The sequence below is a fragment of the Bos mutus genome, chromosome 19 (assembly GCF_027580195.1).
Source record: "Bos mutus isolate GX-2022 chromosome 19, NWIPB_WYAK_1.1, whole genome shotgun sequence".
NCBI classification, from domain to species: Eukaryota; Metazoa; Chordata; class Mammalia; order Artiodactyla; family Bovidae; genus Bos; species Bos mutus.
Window position 1 is genome coordinate 33,693,224 of NC_091635.1, and position 18,920 is coordinate 33,712,143.

The window sequence follows — 18,920 nt, forward strand, 5'->3', positions numbered from 1 at the left end:
TCTCCCGGCAAGAATACTGGAGTGGGTTGCCATTTCCTTCTCCAAAACCAGGAATAGAGGCACCTATATTTTCATGATGTAAGAGGCTGTGGCAACTAGCCTGCAAATATGGCCCCCAGGGAGCCATGCTTCTCAGTACTAGCCCTTTATGCCCTTATAAAATTTCCTCCCTTGAATGTGGCTTGCCTGTGACTTACTGATCACTAGTAGAATATGGCTTAAATGACAATGTGGGACTTCTGGGACCAGGTCATAAGAAGCCATGCAGCTTCTGCCTTGGTCTCCTGGGCCAGTGGTCCACAAACTTTTTGGCACGAGGGACCAGTTTCATGGAAGACAATTTTTCCATGGATGGGGAATCAGGGGGTGTTGGTTTTGGGATGAGTCAAATGCATTACATTTATTGTGCACTTTATTTCTATTATTATTACATTAGCTTCAGATCATCAGGCATTAGATCCCAGAAATTGGGGACCCCCTCTCCTAGACAAAAGGAGATACTTCTTTGGGACACTCCTTCTCGAACCTGGCCACCAAGCCCAAGCCACATGGAGAATCCAGGGGTAGACATTCTAGTTGACAGCCCAGCTCTGTTCCCTGTTGACAGCCTGCATTAACTGTCACTTCAGATGACTCTCGCTCCAGCTGCCACCTGATGGCAACCACATGAGAGACCTCAAGAGAAAATGTCTGGTTGAAAACACTGGATACATAGAACACGAGATAATAAATTTGTGTTAAGCCATTAAACTCAGTGGTTTGTAATCCATAAGAGGTAACCAGAAGTTACACATTCACAGATGTCCATTCACATGGACAGATACAGTTATGGATGGATCCATCCACTGATGGATCAATTGAATAGTTTTTTATTTACTCATTTATTAATTTCTCCACAAATATCTACAGAGCATACATGTTCCAGGCACTGTGCTAGTCTCTGGAAAACAGTGGTGAACAAATTAATTATAGTGCCTGCCTCCAAGGAGCTTACAGTTTAGTGGGTAGCAGTGGGTGGGAGCCTGTGTGGTCAAGAAAACTTCCTCTGAGATGTGATTTTTATTTTTATTTTTTGGCCTTCCCTAGTGACATGTGGTATCTTAGTTCCCTGACCAAGGATTGAACCAGCGCCCACTTCAGAAGCACAGTCTTAACCACTGGACCACCAGGGAAGCTCTGAGGTGTGATTTTTTTATGAATAAATTTATTTTTTAATTGAAGTATAATTGTTCTACAATATTGTGTTGATTTTTCCAAACATCAACATGAATCAGCCACAGGTATTCCCATGTCCCCTCCCTCTTAAACCTCCTTCCCACCTCCCTCCCCACCTCCCTCCCAATCCCCCTACTCTAGGTTGTTGCAGACCCTGGTTTGAGTTCCCTGAGTCACAGAGCATATTCCCACTGGCTATCTATTTTACATATGGTGATATATATGTTTCCATGTTACTCTCTCCATACATCCCACCCTCTCTTCCCCTTCCCTGCGTCCCCGCCCCCTTGCCATGTCCATAGGTCTGTTCTCTACTGTCTGTGTCCTGAGGTGTGATTTTAAAGTGGATATCTGAAATACGAGGAGTCAGCCACGTTAGAGATTGGGGTAGGTACAAAGAACTTTCTAGAATAAGGGAATAAAGGGAATAGTTAGGACATAGCTGGATGGCATCATCGACACAAACGGACTGGAGTTTGAGCAAAGTCCAGGAGATAGTGAAGGACAGGGAAGCCTGGCGTGCTGTAGTCCATGAGGTCGCAAAGAGTAACACGTGACTTAGCAACTGAACAACAAGAACCCTAGAGTGGGGAGCGTGGAGTACTGGAAGGACTGAGAGAAAGCCAGTGTACTTGAGCCGAAGGAATTCTAGAGGAGAAATACTGCAGAGGGAGACCTGGGCCACAGTGGGCAGTCTTGCAGGCTGTGATAGAGAGTCTGGATTTTCTCCTAAACGCAGTGGAAAAGCGTGAAGGGCTTTTAAACAGAGAAGTGACAAAATCCAATTTACATTTTAAAAAGGTCACTCAGGCAGCCTGATGGGAAGAGGGCAAGAGGAGAACCAGGGAGGCAGTCATCCAGGTGAGATGATGGAGGCCTACGAAACGCCAGTCTAAGAGCCTAAGAGGCACCAAAAGGCACCTGCTTCCCACTGTGTCATTGGGGCCACCGCTCTTCAAAGTGCCCCAGCCGCTTCTGTTCTAAGGTAGCTGGTCTGTGGCCTGTGTTTCCGACTGATGACAAATGCCACAAGTCCATCAGTTCACATCTGGAAAATCTCTAATTGTTTCAGCCATGCAAACGCTCCCCCTTGTTCTGTCCTGATAAGACAAGCAAGGTTTACAGCTAACCCACCCCGGTGAGGGTATGCGTCAGGTGTATTCAACAAGCTTATTCCTCTCACCCCCTCTCCTCATGCACCCTCACTTCACACAGGACACCCACCACCCCAGGGTGCCTATTGGCGAGGAGCTACAGCAATATCAGCATCCCCCACGCCCCCATCCCCACCCCGGAGCCAGCATCTTGGGACACTTTACATTCCAAGTGCCAGCCCATCTGGTTGACCAGATTTACTGCCTGGGTGAAGCTGTCTTTCCTGACCAAGTTGGCTGCTGTTACTAGCAGATACCACGTCCTTGCGCTGTCATTAAATTAGTTGTGAATAAAAGGGAACCAGAGTAACTAAAGCCTACAGTCCTCAGAGGCTAGAGAAAACCTGTCAATAGTAATTATTCCCCAGGATTGTCATTACAAAGGTATTTAGCTCTGTAGGCTCAGCTTCCCTCAACTTTCTCAGGGTTCATAGACTGTATTTTCATAGAAACTGCCAGCCACATTTCTGACCAAAAAAGCCAGTCTGCATATAAATATGTGTGTGGGTGTCGGGGCAAGCACTGAACGAACCCTGAGGGAAGAGATCTCATCACTGATACCCTGCCTTCCCATCAAATCTGCTTCCCCCAGGTCTCCTGCCTCCCCCAGCACCATCTACCCACTGCCTGTCTGGTAGTCGGCCTCGACCCTCTCCCTCCCTCTCTCTACCTATTACCACTCACTGACTGTCTCCCCAAATCATTCACTCCCTCTGCCCACTACTACCTTAGCCCAGGACACGTATGGCAGCAACCTCTCCAGTCTCCACATCCAGACTCCTCCCGTCCACTTTCTGCAGCTTTGTTCTCTTTTAAAAGATATTTATTTTATTTTGGACTTCCCTGTGAGTCAGTGGTAAAGAATCCACCTGCCAGTGCAGAAGATGTGTGTTCGATCCCTGGTCCAGGACAAATAAGGCCCTGGACCGCAACTACTGAAGCCTGCACACTCTAGAGCCTGGGTTCTGCAAGAGGAGAAGCCACCACGATGAGAAGCCCTTGCGCCTCAACTAGAGAGTAGCCCCTGCTCACCACAACTAGAGAAAAGCCCACGCTGCATGGAAGACCCAGCACAGCCAAATAAATAAATAAAATTCAAAAAACACTCCATTTTGTTTATTTGGCTGCATGGGTCTCAGTTGCGGCATGCAGGATTTTTAGCTGCAGCTCACAAACTCTTAGTTGCAGGATGTGGGACCTAGTTCCCCAGCCAGGAATTGAACCTGGGCCCCCTGCATTGGAGGCATGAAGTCTTAGCCACTGGACCACCAGGGGAGTCCCTGTAGCCTTGTTCTTAACTCCTCAAACTCCTCCCTCCCTGCTCCCACCCCATCCTCTCTGCACCAGCCATCTTAATGGACTCTCAGCACCTCAAATAAGCTTTCTCTCAACTCTGGGCCTTCCCATTTACTAAGGAAATGGCAAACTAGGATCTTCGAGCCTGCTACCTGTTTTGTAAATAAAGTCTTGTTGGAACACATCCACACCCTGTTTTGTAAATAAAGTCTTGTTGGAACACATCCACACCCCTACACTTATGTTTTGTCTACAATACACATAGCAACATATTTTTACATACAACAGCAGAGTTGAGTAGTTGCAACAGAGACTGCATGACTTGCAAAGGCTTAAATATTTACTATCTGATCCTTTATAGAAAAACTCTGCTGCTAAGGGGAGTACGAGGGGGAACGGATACAGGTATACGTATGGCTGAGTCCCTTCCCTGTTTACTTGAGATTATCACGATGCTGTTGATCGGCTTTCCCCCAATACAAAATAAAAGTTTGGAAAAAAAAAAAAAGGACAGTTTTACTACCCCTGCCATACACTGTTCCTTCTGGCTGGAACTCTCATCCCATGTCCTTTTCCCATTTCTGTTCCTTCCTGCTCTTGACCTAGTTAACAGCTAATTTATCCTTTAGCTCTAAGCCTAGAAATAGCTTCCTCCAGAAAGACCTCCATGACCACATCCCATCCGCTGAAAACATTTCTCTAGCACTCTATTATTTTACAACAACAATTACAATGGCCTACTAGTCTCTCCCTTTAGACTATGAGCTCCTTAAGTACAAAGATTGGGTCTTACAGACCAGCTTCTCCATTTGAGGGCCCTGGGGCAAGAGTATAAATTCCCATGTATCATTTGCCTAAATATTAAGCATTATAAACTATAAGCTAGCAAACAGTTAAATAAAAAACCTTTAAACTCTTGTTACCCTGACAAGTATTCCTTCATATGTGGTGAAAAGTACACATCAAGGTACTGTTTTGATGTGATTAAAAGCTGGCAAAATTTTAAATTATGAGTGGATGAGTATTCCACTGATGGACCAATGTTTATCTGAGTAATGAAAATGAACTACTGTATTATTTTATAAATTTATTTTTGTCTTCATTTTGGCCAAACCACGTTATATTATTATAATCTAGGTTTTCACATAATGTGTGTTCAATTGCTTGTAATAATCTAAAGGATTAAAAATAAAATTGTATTAAAAGTACAAAAAATTTGGATTACTTACACCCAAAATGTAAAGTAAAAATGAGGAAAACATGATTTTATATATGCTATTTTTCTTCTAAGTTATTCAAAACCATGCATTAAAAAGGCAAAATAAGGGAATTCCCTGGCAGTCCAGTGGTTAGGACACTGTACTTTCACTGCTGAGGGCCCAGGTTTGATCCCTGGTAGGGGAAATAAGATCCCATACCATGCACAGCACAGACCAGCAAAAAAAAAAAAAAAAAGGCAAAGTAAAACATATAGTGAATGGCAAAATTTTACATTGAAACTGTTTAAAGTTAAACGTTAAATTTAATTTTGTAAAGATTTGATGAAATCTTATTAAATAGATACATAAATAAAAGGAGTTCAATTCTAGTGTACGAAGCCTATTAGTTGACAATGTACAGAACTGGCATCACTCTTTGTATAGTATGTCTAGACCACAAATGCACAAATATAATACAAATGGTTTAATACAGTTAATATCATATGATTTCATAAGTACTCTGAGAGCCATAAATTGGAAGGGTACTAAGAGAAGAAAATGGACCCTCAGCTCCACTGCAAAATCATGTGTCATTTTGCAACAATCTACTGCTGGAAGGAAGTAGATTTGACCACATATTTAATTTGCCTTGATCTTACCTGGGACTTCCCTGGTGGCTCAGACGGTAAAGTGTCTGCCTGCAATGCAGGAGACCCAGGTTCAATCCCTGGGTTGGGAAGATCCCCTGGAGAAGGAAATGGCAACCCACTCCAGTAGTCTTGCCTGGAAAATTCCATGGATGGAGGAGCCTGGTGGGCTATAGTCCATGGGGTAACAAAGAGTCAGACACAACTGAGCAACTTCACTGAGACCTCCCACTGCTCAAATTCTCCCTGTGTGCCAAAGAAGTGTTTTTCTCCAACATCAGCAGTGGCGCATTCCACAAACCTCTGTGATACTGACAAAGTCATCTAGAATTTTGAGGACATACTGTCAGGGATGTAGTGAATCATCTCCCTGGGATCTGAATAAGCTGCAAAGAATCATTGCTTAGAGTTAGAGGTCATGCTCTGCCAATGCTCAGCATGAGGGTGCAAGTGACAGAAACACAATGTATTCTCCCATAAATTTGTGTCTGTGTATTGGTAATATGCGTGACTTCATAAAGTGAGGAACCCCCGGTAGGGCTCCCTCTTGCTGGAGTGCAAGGACAATATGGTTCTCTTGTCTAGGATTGTATTCCTACTGCTTACTATAGAGTCTGGCACATAGTAGGTGCTCAGTAAATGCCAACTTGGTTACACTGTGAAGGATTTCTATTATTTTGGACCAATGAGACACTAATATATAAATGACTGGTCTCTGGCCTCTATACCACCATTAGGGTATATCATCTACTACAGGGGTCCACAAAGCTTTTCTGTAATGGGTCAAATAGTAAATAGTTTAGGCTTTGTAGGCTACTATTGTCTTTGTTGTAAATACTCATAGTGCAAAAACAGCTATCAGATCAGTTCAGTCACTCAGTCGTGTCTGACTCTTTGTGACCCCATGAATCTCAGAACGCCAGGCCTCCTTGTCCATCACCAACTCCCAGAGTTTACTCAAACTCATGTCCATTGAGTCGGTGATGCCATCCAGCCATCTCATCCTCTGTCATCCCCTTCTCCTTCTGCCCCCAATCCCTCCCAGCATCAGGGTCTTTTCCAATGAGTCAGCTCTTTGCATGAGGTGGCCAAAATATTGGAGTTTCAGCTTTAGCATCAGTCCCTCCAATGAACACCCAGGACTGATCTCCTTCAGGATGGACTGGTTGGATCTCCTTGCAGTCCAAGGGACTCTCAAGAGTCTTCTCCAACACCACAGTTCAAAAGCATCAATTCTTTGGTGCTCAGCTTTCTTCACAGTCCATCCATACATGATCACTGGAAAAACCACAGCCTTGACTAGACAGACCTTTGTTGGCAAAGTAATGTCTCTGCTTTTGAATATGCTGTCTAGGTTGGTCATAACCTTCAAGGGGTAAGCGTCTTTTAATTTCATGACTGCAGTCACCATCTGCGGTGATTTTGGAGCCCCCAAAAATAAAGTCTGACACTGTGTCCACTGTTTCCCCATCTATTTTCCATGAAGTGATGGGACCAGATGCCATGATCTTTGTTTTCTGAATGTTGAGCTTTAAGCCAACTTTTTCACTCTCCTCTTTCACTTTCATCAAGAGGCTTTCTAGTTCCTCTTCACTTTCTGCTATAAGGGTGGTGTCATCTGCATACCTGAGGTTATTGATATTTCTCCTGGCAATCCTGATTCCAGCTTGTGCTTCTTCCAGCCCAGCGTTTCTCATGATGTACTCTGCATATAAATTAAATAAGCAGGGTGACAATATATAGCCTTGACGTACTCCTTTTCCTATTTGGAACCAGTCTGTTCTTCTGTGTCCATTTCTAACTGTTGCTTCCTGACCTGCATATAAGTTTCAACCGTACAAAAACAGTTGTGACTGTTCTCCAATAAAACTTTATAAAAACAGGTGGTTGACCATCACCTTGATATCAAAACCAAAGACACCACTAAAAGAAGAAAACTACAGGCCAATATCTTTGATAAATATAGAGGCAAAAATTCAAAAAAAATGATCAAATCTAACAATACATAAGAAAGATCATACACCACAACCAAGTTGGACCACCCCAGGGTCACAAGGATGGTTCAGTGTATGAAAAATCCATATGATACACCACATCAACAAAAGAAAAGGCAAAACCACCTGATCATCTCAACAGATGCAGAAAAAGCATTGGATAAAAATTCAACAGCCATTCATGCTAAAAACTCTTATGGAAGTGGGTATAGAGGGAACATATCTCAACATAATAAAAACTATGACAAACACACAGCCAATATAATATTCAACAGTGAAAAACTGAAAGCCTTCTCACTAAAATCTGGAGCAAGACAAGGATGCCCACTCTCATCACTTCTCTTCAACATAGTACTGGAAGTCCTAGCCACAGCAATCGGACAAGAAATAAAAGGTATTCAGATTGGTAGGGATGACAAGATACTATACATAGAAAACCCTAAAGACTCCAGACAAAAACTACTAGAACTAATAAATGAATTCAGCAAGGTAGCAGGATCCAAGATTAACATATAGAAATGAGTTTCATTTCTTTACACTAACAATGAAATATCAGAAAAGGAATGTAAACAATCTTTTTAAAAATCCCATCAAGAAAAATAAAATAAGAATGTAAACCTCAAGGAGGTAAAAACTTATATGCTAAGAACTACAAACCATTAATAAAGGAAATGGAAGATTATTCGAAGAAATGGAAAGCTATCCCATGCTCTTGGATTGGATGAAATACTACTGTTAAAATAGGCATACTACCCAAAGCAATCTACAGATTTAATGCAATTCCTATCAAAATACCCATGACTTTTTTAGTTTACAGAACTAGAGCAAATAATCCTAAACTTTATATGAAACCAGAAAAGACCCAGGATTGCCAAAGAAATCCTGATGAAAAAGTACAAAGCAGGACGCATAACCCTCTGAGACTTCAGACAATACCACAATGCTACAGTAATCAAAATAGCATAATATTGGCATAAAACTGACATACAGATCAGTGAAATAGAATAGAGAGCCCAGAAATAAACTTACACACCTATGGACAATTAATCTTTGACAAAGGAGGCAAGAATATACAATGGAGAAAAGACAGTCTCTTCAGGCAGTACTGGGAAGCTTGGACGGCTGCATGCAAATCAATGAAGTTAGAACACACTCTCACATCATACAAAAATAAACTCAAAATGTCTTAAAGACTTAAATATAAGACACCACAAAGCTCCTAGAAGAGAACATAGGCAAAACATTCTCTGACATAAATAGAAATAAAAGCAAAAACAAACAAATGGGACTTAAGCTCATAAGCTTTTGCACAAAAAGGAAACCATAAACAAAATGAGAAGACAACCTGCAAGCTTGGAAGAAAATTTGCAATTGATGTGACATAATTTTCAAAATATACAAATAGCTCATACAATTCAAAAGCAAAAAAAACAAACAACCCAATCAAAAAATGGGCAGAAGACCTAGTTTCTCTAAAAAAGACGTAAGGGCCAATAGGCACATGAAAAGATGTTCATCATCGCTAATATTAGAGAAATGCAAATCAAAACGACAATGAGGGATCACCTCACACCAGTCAGAATGGCCATCATCAAAAAGTCTACAAATAATAAATGCTGGAACAGCTGTGGGAGAAAGGAACTCTCTTACACTGTTTGTGGGAATGGAAGTTGGTGCATCCACTATGGAAAACAGTATTAAGGCTCCTCATAAAACTAAAAATAGATTTGCCATGTCCAGCATTTCCAGTGCTGGGCATATACCCAGACAAAACTATAATTTGAAAAGATACATGCACCCCTATGTTCATAGCAGCACTATTTATAATAGCCAAGACACTATTTATAATAGCCAACCCAAATATCCGTCAACAGATGAATGGATAATGAAGATGTGATATATACAATGGAATATTACTCAGCCATTAAAAAGAATGAAATAATGCCATTTACAGCAACATGATGGACCTAGAGATGATCATACTAAGCCAAGCAAGTCAGAAAGAGAAAGACAAACACCATATGATACCACTTATATGCGGACTCTAAAATAGGACACAAATGAACCTATCAGCAAAACAGACTCACAGATAAAGAGAACAGATTTGTGGTTGCCGAGGGGGAGAGAAGTATTGGGAGTTTGGGATCAGCAGATACAAATTATTATATATAGAATGGATAAACAACAAGATAAACAACAGTTCTCTGTATAGTACAGAGAACTATATTCAATACCCTGTGATAAACCGCAAGGAAAAGAATATGAAAAAGTATCAGATCAGATCAGTCGCTCAGTCATGTCCGACTCTTTGCGACCCCATGAATCGCAGCACGCCAGGCCTCCCTGTCCATCACCAACTCCCGGAGTTCACCCAGACTCACGTCCATCGAGTCAGTGATGCCATCCAGCCATCTCATCCTCTGTCGTCCCCTTCTCCTCTTGCCCCCAATCCCTCTCAGCATCAGAGTCTTTTCCAATGAGTCAGCTCTTCGCATGAGGTGGCCAAAGTACTGGAGTTTCAGCTTTAGCATCATTTCTTCCAAAGAAATCCCAGGGCTGATCTCCTTCAGAATGGACTGGTTGGATCTCCTTGCAGTCCAAGGGACTCTCAAGAGTCTTCTCCAACACCACAGTTCAAAAGCATCAATTCTTCGGCGCTCAGCCTTCCTCACAGTCCAACTCTCACATCCATACATGACCACAGGAAAAACTATAGCCTTGATTAGACGAACCTTTGTTGGCAAAGTAATGTCTCTGCTTTTGAATATGCTATCTAGGTTGGTCATAACTTTCCTTCCAAGGAGTAAGCGTCTTTTAATTTCATGGCTGCAGTCACCATCTGCAGTGATTTTGGAGCCCAGAAAAATAAAGTCTGACACTGTTTCCCATGAAGTGGGAAATAGATGGGGGATAGACCAGATGCCATGATCTTGCCATGAAAAAGTATATATATGGATAAATCAATCACTTTGCTGTATAGCAGAAATTAATGGAACACTGTAAATCAACTATACTTCAATAACATTTAAAAAGAAACAACAACAACAAAAAATCAGATGGCTGGCCAGATTTGGCCCACAGGTCATGGTTTGCCAACCCCCATACTGGAGCAGAGGAGGAAAGGGACAGTGCTGATGGAGATGAGGAGGCAGAACTGGAAAATAGGAGGTGGAATTATCAGGAGCTGATGACTGCTGAGGGCTTGGCCACTCTACCCTGATCCCCTTAATTACTCTGCCGTGCCAGTGGAAGCCCAAGCTGAAACTGTGTCGAGATGTTAAAGGCCTCCCAGAGGCTGGCTTTCCTTTATCTGGGCTGCTCCTCCTCCTTGGCCTCCCTGGTTAGTCACCGCATTTGTCTTTTTATAGGTATCTCCAGTTTTCTGTCTGGCTCAGTGCTTCTCCAACCTGGCTTGTGCATTACAATCACTCAGGGAGTTTATGAGAAAGATCCCTGTCTAGACTCTCGACCAGGTATTTTAGTTTGCTTGGGATGCCATAACAAAATACCACAGATGGGGTGGCTTAAACAAAGATTCAGTTTACTCAGTTCTGGAGGCCCAAAGTCCAAAATCAAGGTGCTGTCAGGGTTGGTTTCTGGTGCAGCCTCTCCAAGGTTTGCAAAGGACCCCCTTCATGAGTCCTCACACGGCCTCTCCTCTGTGCATGCGCTGGGCGGGAGTGCGTGGGAACTCTGGTTTTTTTTTCAATTGGGGTATAGTTGCCTTACAACATTATGTTAGTTTCAGCTGTACAACTAAGTGAATTGGTCATATGTATACATATACCCCTTCTCTCTTGAGCCTCTCTCCCAACCCATTCCCCTCCCATCCCACCCACCTAGGTCATCACAGAACACAGAGCTGAGCTCCCTATGCTATACAGCAGGGTTTTGTTTTTTTTTTCTTATAAGCATACCAGTCCTAGGGCTCTATTCTTATGACCTCATTTAACCTTAATACCTCCTGAAAGGTTTTCTCTCCAAATACAGTCACATTGCATTGCAGGTTAGCGCTTCAATATATGAATTTGTTGGGTGGGGGCGGGGGGTTAGTGTGGGAGAGACAGAGTTCATTCCTGTGATATTGTGATTTACAATAAGAAATATATATTTGGTCTTTGTCCACTGTTCTAGCACATGGTTCCTAAAACCCTTGTGAAGAACCATAGGGGCTTCTTTTGTTACACTATCTAGCTTTATGCTCAGTTCTTGAAATAGCTTTAGGCTAAAGCAGAAAGGTGAAATGGGTGTCTTTTGTTATTCATAACAAGCCCCTATCAACCTCACTAAGTTTATGTTAATGAGGTAATTTTTGGAAGGCTCTAGAGGATGGGGCTGGCTGCCAGGGGAACCAATCACTTTTAGAGGGGTGGGGCTTATAGTTCCACATCCCAGGCCCCCAGCCCCATCTCTGGGGAGCAGGGAGCTCCTGAGATTGAGTCCAGTTGTTAGGGGAACCACTGACTGACACCACTTGCCCTGGTTAGCTAGTAGCCACTTGCATGAGTTGTCTTACAACAGGAGGTCCTGGGAAGGAATGTGGAAATAAGAAGCTACCACCTATGGAAAGAATTCAGGGAAGGTCAAAAGGAGAGAGGAGACAGATACCTGTCCATATGTCCTACCAACCTCCCAGAATCCTCCTCGCTGGAATCCATCTTGTCTGAGCGATGCATGCGTCACCAGGAAGGACCTCGGGTCAGAACGATTGGCCAGAGACAACCCGGAAACTAACCCCATCAGCATAAAACCTGAGACTGCAAGCCGCACGGCAGAGCAGTCCTCCTGGGCTCCCTTACCCTGCTGCTCTCCTCGCAGGCGCCTCTTCCCAGCAAACCGAAGGTTTGTCCCTGCTCTGAGCCCTGGGGGGTTGACCTGTATGGGCAGCATCAGTGGATTTCCTGGCTCCACAGTTTCAGGCTGGGCTTGGCCAAAGGAAAGCATTGACAGGAAATAAGAGGGAGAGAGGAGAGGAAGGTGGAGGTCCATAATCTCTCCAGTTCCAGTTTGAGGAGGGTCACCAGAGACTGGCCTCACTCTCTGATAAAGATCACTACCTTTTCCTTCAGGACAGTGACAGTTTCCTGCTGTTACCAGCCCCTGGGGCGCCATACTTGGCTTCCCTATATCCTGTCAGCATCTTTGTAAATAATCCTTATATGAAAGTGAAAGTGAAGTCGCTCAGTTGTGTCTGACTCTTTGCAACCCCATGGACTGTGGCCTATCAGGCTCCTCCGTCCATGGGATTTTCCAGGCAAGAGTGCAGGAGTGGATTGCCATTTCCTTCTCCAAAATTCTTATATAAACCTGCTAATGTTAACCAATTTGAGTGTACCCTTTGTTTCCTGCTGGGATCCTGATGGATGCAAGACACAATCCAGACTGTAGCTGGTTGGGGAATGAGTGGGAGATCAGGAATAAGAGATTATTATTTTGAGAAGGATCATAGAAAAGTACAGATAATATAAAACTACATCTACTACCAGAATGAAAAAAAAGAGGATACTGGATCATTTTGATTCATAATTTTAGAAAAAAAAAAGTAAGAATGAAGTCTATTGTTTTACATCTCTCTTAACAGAGACCACCGCTCTCGTGAATTAGTTATGAACTGTTATAGCTCCCCCCTTTTCAAAAACACGTTTAGTATGTGTTTTAGAATTTACCTCAATGCTGCCACATTGTATGTGTGGCTCAGCAGCTCCTTTATTTTCTCAAGAATACATTTTTGAGAACTATCCATGCTGACATTTATAGAGTTAGGCCATTTAAATTGTTTATTATTTTTTTTTTTTGAGTATCGTTGATGTACAATGTTGTGTTAGTTTGAGGTGTACAGCAAAGTGAATCTGTTATACTTATGTGTCTATTTCATAAATAAGTTCATCTGTGTCACACTTTAGATTCCACTCCATAGTATTTTATTTTTTATCAATTTACTTCCTAATAATGACGTTTGTGATTCCAGTTCTTCTATTATAAACAATACTGTAATGAACATCTTTGTACCTTTCTCCTGATGTATGAGTTTTTCTCCAGAGTATGTACATAGAAGAGGACTTGATGATGATCGAGCTTGTGCATTTCTAACTTCACTAAACATTACCAAATTGACACCCTTTCTAATTCCCTGAAAGCAGTTCTACAAAGTTCCATAAGCAGTGGATACAGATTGTTGTCTTTTCATTTCATGGTCAACATTTTACATGGTTAGAGTTTATGATTTTTTAAAAACTCTGATGACTGTAAAATCACTACACAAAATCCAGTATACAACTGTTGCTATTAAACATAAATATGCTTTTGGAGTAGAAAATGCATGTACACAACATAAAGTTCAGAAAGGACAAGAGCATATGTAGTAGAAAATGAATCTTTCCCCAAACCCCGTCCCTCAGCCACCTAACTCTGTGGCCTGTATTCTGTTTATTGTGTGTTTTTCAGATATATGTAACTGCATAGAATGTATGAATTGGCCAAAAAGTTCATTCAGGTTTTCCCATAACATTCAAACGAACTTTTTGGCCAACCCAATATGTAATAAAACAATATGTAATAAAAAAAAATAAATTAATAAGACAATTCATTCCATTGCACTTCTTCTGTCTCAGTAGGTTCTACACATTTTACAAACTCAATGTTAATTATTTCATTTTTACCATAAGCCCTGTTTCTGTAGATCCCACAAGCATAGGTTCGGGTGACAACTTGAAGAGCTTCCATTCCCTGTTGTCAAGGGCCCATCAATTCCAATGGTCCCATCACAACTGCTCTAAGGGGCTTGGGGAACATCTATTACCATATCAAGTGCTATTCTTCTAGAGTTTCCTAGAAGCTTGTGGACTAAGTCCTATCATTATCTGTCATGGTACCATCAGGAAAACAGTCAGCACTCCAGGTATTTCAAATAGGAAGGGGTTTAATGCAGGGAATTAGAGGCTTTCATGACTCTGGGAAAGCTGCAGGAAAGATGGTGGTTAGAATCTCTTTCAGGAAGTCTAGAAGTACAGGGATCATAAGGAAGCTACTGTCATTATGCACTTACTGCCATCTCAGCTGCCTGTAAAGCAATGGGAGGATTCTCAGACCACCCGCCCAAAGCTGTAGGCAGAATCCCAAGTCGGCCATTCCATCTGCTGCTGCCCATACTTTTGCCCATAACTGCCTCTGGAAGGGGCTTCCCTGGTGGCTCAGATGGAAAAGAATCTGCCTGCAATGCAGGAGACCTGGGCTCAACCCCTGGGTTGGGAAGATTCCTTGGAGGAGGGCATGGCAACCCCCTCCACTATTCTTGGCTGAAGAATCCCTATGGACAGAGGAACCTGGCAAGCCCCAGTCCATGGGGTCACAAAGAGTCAGACATGAATGACTGAGTAACTAAGCACACAGCCTCTAGAAGACAATGGCTTCTCCTCTTCCCTACCAGGTCTCATGCAAGTGCCTCTCATTAGTGGAGTCTAAGACAACATGTTCTCCGGTGGGTAAAGACAGATACTGAATAGCCACAAACAGCAACTAAAAGGATTTTCAACATGCCCGAAACTCAACTGAATAATTTGTGGGGACTTCCCAGGTGGCACTAGTGGTGAAGAATCCACCTGCCAATTCAGGAGATGCAAGAGACAAGGGTTTGATCCCTGGGTCGGGAAGGTCCCCTGGAGTAGGAAATAGCACACTACTCCTGTATTCTTGACTGGAAAATTCCATGGACAGAGGAGCCTGCCTAGCTACAGTCCATGGGGCCCCAAAGAGTCAGAATCGACTGAGCACTCTCCCTCTATACATAGGTGATTTTATTACTTAACTTTATGGTATTACATTCTGCCTCTATTAGAGGCAGAGCCCATGAGAATTGGTTAGATAGCTATGATGTACTTCATAAATTTTATATAGGGTAACAGTAATTAAAACACATTATTGATTGGTGGATTTTTGCAGGAACTAATGCCTGTGGCCAGCTGTTTGTTATGTAAGTGAACATTGAAACATCTCTGGTCAATAATACTGGGTAACAAAAGATGGATTAATATATCTCTGGTCATTAAGTTGTTAAGCATCTATTTTACCATCCAAGATCACCAAGTATGTGAGACAGACTTTGGGAAGAGTAACAGAAAAGGAAGGAAAAGACCGATTTCCTATTCTCAAGCAAGCAAGCTTTATTCTTTCAACAAACTTTGAGATCCTACTATATGTTCACATCAGAAACCTGAGGAAAGCAGAACTTGATACGGACTCATACATACGAAATCAAGGATAAATATCTGAATATGAAACAAATTTATGGTTACCAAAGGGGAAAGGTGGGGGAGACAGACAAGTTGGGAGTTTGAGATTGACATGTACACATGACTATATTTAAAATAGATAACCAGCAAGGATCTACTGTATAGCACGGGAAACTCTGCTCAATATTCTATAATAACCTAAATGGGAAAAAAATTTGAAAAAGAATAGATATATGTATATGTAATGACTGAATTGCTTCACTGTTCACCTGAAACACAGCATTGTAAATCAACTACAGTCCAATAAAAAAATAAAAATTAAAAAAAACATACTATTTCATAAAAGCTAAGTACAAATTTCAAGATAGAGATTACTTATGGGGAGAGTGAGGATATAGGCAGTTTAAACTTGATGAAATGTCTATGTTTGTATATTTTGCTTTTACTTCTATTGTTCCCTCTGACTGAAATATTTCATAATAAAACAGACTAAGAATGTCAGAAACCGATGTTGGGCTGTGCTCGATCTTGGGTCAGAGAGTTTCTTGGGAACCAATCTTTGTGGCGCTGATCAACTAGATCAAGAAAAGAAATTATACATGCTGCAATAAAAGATAAATTTAGTGTTGGCATAAACTTTTCATTTTTAAATCAAGGTGTTCAACTTGAAATCTTTCTGGCTTTGGGAGGGAAGATAGAATAAAGCCAAAGTCCTACCTTTTTGTGATTCTACATCCAACAGAACACTCTACAGACCAAAAATGCAAGTATAAAGGGATATGAGGTAGGGGGTGAGCAGCACGAGACGGGGTTTTGCACAGAAGGAGGAAAGGGAAAGAAAAGAAGGGGGAAAAGGGCAAGCATTCAAAATTCACTTACGGTTAGGGCTATATATATAAAATGCCCTGGAAAATTAAAAGACAAGACATGTTCCCTGGCCTCAAGGGACCTAAGGCAGGATCTGCTCAAAGGCTCAGAGGTGTCTAGAAGGAGAATGAGTTTGCCATGTGCTTTGCAAGAATAGTTTCATTTTTCAATTCACACATTAACCTCACAAGGCAAGCACTTCTGAGCTTATGTTTCAGGTAAGGAAACCAAGGCACAAAGAATTTCCATAACTTGCTCCCTTCCAGCAAGAACTAGAGCCAGGAGTTTATGTCGGCACCATTCTGCCTAAAAAAATTTTTTTTTTTTTTTTTGGCTGCACTGCACAGCATGTGGGATCTTAGTTCCCAGTCCAGGGATTGAACATGCATCCCCTGTATTGGAAGCACTGAGAATTTTTTTTATTAAGAGGTTTTTTTGGATGTCAACCGTTTTTAAAGTCTATTGAAGTTGTTACAATATTGCTTATATGTTTTATGTTTTGGTCATGAGGCATATGGGATCTTAGCTCTCTAACCAGGGATCAAACCTACATCTCCAGCATTGGAAGACAAAGTCTTAACCTCTGGACCGCCAGGGAACTCTGAATGTCGGCAGCATTCTTAACTGATGCCCTCCCTAGGGCAGAAAGACTCTGGTGGGCAATGGAAGTGCTATCTCCTAGAAAAATGTGTCTCTAGAGGGTAGAAGTATAACTCATTCATTTCTCAGCCCCCTTCTCCAGGTCCCACAGATATATTTTCTAACTCTGTATTATTTTTAAAAATCATATTTCTTTCTTCTCTTGCCTTTCCTAATTCCCTTTTCTCCAAGCTTCTCTTCTCTTTCTGTCCCGCTGCTCTCCCAAAGCCTGAAATATATACATAACAAATGTAAATTATGCTTTTAGTCTTTCCAAATTGTCCTCTCTATTTGGGTCTATGCTTGGAGGAGATGGAAAAGGTGACCTCTTAAACTATAATTCTCCCCTCTGTCCAGCATCATTCCCATCAGCTTACACGGTTTAGTACTCTCATCTGAAAATATATAGGCTTTCCCAGTGCCTTAGCAGTAAGGAATCTGTCTGCAATGCAGGAGATCCAAGAGACGCGGGTTTGATCTCCAGGTCAGGAGGATCCCCTGGAGGAGAGCATGGCCACCCACTTCAGTATTCTTGCCTGGAGAATCCCATGAACAGAGGAACCTGGCGGGCTACGATCCAGAGGTTCACAGAGTCAGACAGAACTGAAACGACTGAGCATGAGAACTTAAAAAAGTATATATATACACAAGTATATATATATGCATATATATTCATATAAACTATTTTTAAGAAAATAGTCCTTGACCCCTCATGCTCTTGCAACTGTATTTCTCTATTCTCCACTTACAGTGCCACCTTAAAAAAAGCTGTCTGTAGCTACTGTCTTCATTTCTCACCTTTTCATTTTCTCTTCAACCCACTTCATTGGCTCTTGCTTACCCTCTATGCTGACATCTCCCAAATATGTATTTCCTGCTCCAACCTTCTTAACCAGCTGTCTGTGTGCCTGCTCAGTCGTGTCCAACTCTTTGTGACCCCTGCCTACTTCACACCTAATTTGGATGTTTAATTTCCAAATTAACATGCTCCCAAGGCAAAACCTGCCTCTTGAGAAACCTATATGCAGGTCAGGAAGCAACAGTTAGAACTGGACGTGAAACAACAGACTGGTTCCAAATAGGAAAATGAGTACGTCAAGGCTGTATATTGTCACCCTGCTTATTTAACTTATATGCAGAGTACATCATGAGGAACGCTGGGCTGGAAGAAGCACAAGCTGGAATCAAGATGGCCAGGAGAAATATCAATAACCTCAGATATGCAGATGACACCACCCTTATGGCAGAAAGTAAAGAGGAACTAAAAAGCCTCTTGATGGAAGTGAAAGAGGAGAGTGAAAAAGTTGTCTAAAAGCTCAACATTCATGAAAACTAAGATCATGGCATCTGGTCCCATCACTTCATGGGAAATAGATGGGGAAACAGTGGACACGGTGTCAGACTGTATTTTTGGGGGCTCCAAAATCACTACAGATGGTGACTGCAGCCATGAAATTAAAAGACGCTTACTCCTTGGAAGGAAAGTTATGACCAACCTAGATAGCATATTAAAAAGCAGAGATATTACTTTGCCAACAAAGGTCCATCTAGTCAAGGCTATGGTTTTTCCAGTGGTCATGTATGGATGTGAGAGTTGAACTGTGAAGAAAGCTGAGTGCCGAAGAATTGATGCTTTTGAACTGTGGTGTTGGAGAAGACTCTTGAGAGTCCCGTGGACTGC

General features: G+C 42.0%; 1 long non-coding RNA gene and 2 other non-coding genes across 4 annotated transcripts in view; 1 reads left to right on the top strand and 2 right to left on the bottom strand.

Moving 5' to 3' along the window:
- LOC138992030 (uncharacterized) overlaps positions 1 to 18,920 on the bottom strand; it is a 102,401-nt gene that overhangs the window by 52,637 nt on the left and 30,844 nt on the right. The gene's annotated exons all lie outside the window — the stretch shown is intronic.
- Positions 3,572 to 3,645, bottom strand: TRNAW-CCA (transfer RNA tryptophan (anticodon CCA)). The gene has a single exon. It is a non-coding gene; the product is annotated as a tRNA-Trp (tRNA).
- TRNAC-GCA (transfer RNA cysteine (anticodon GCA)) lies at positions 5,532 to 5,603 on the top strand. Its single transcript has one exon. It is a non-coding gene; the product is annotated as a tRNA-Cys (tRNA).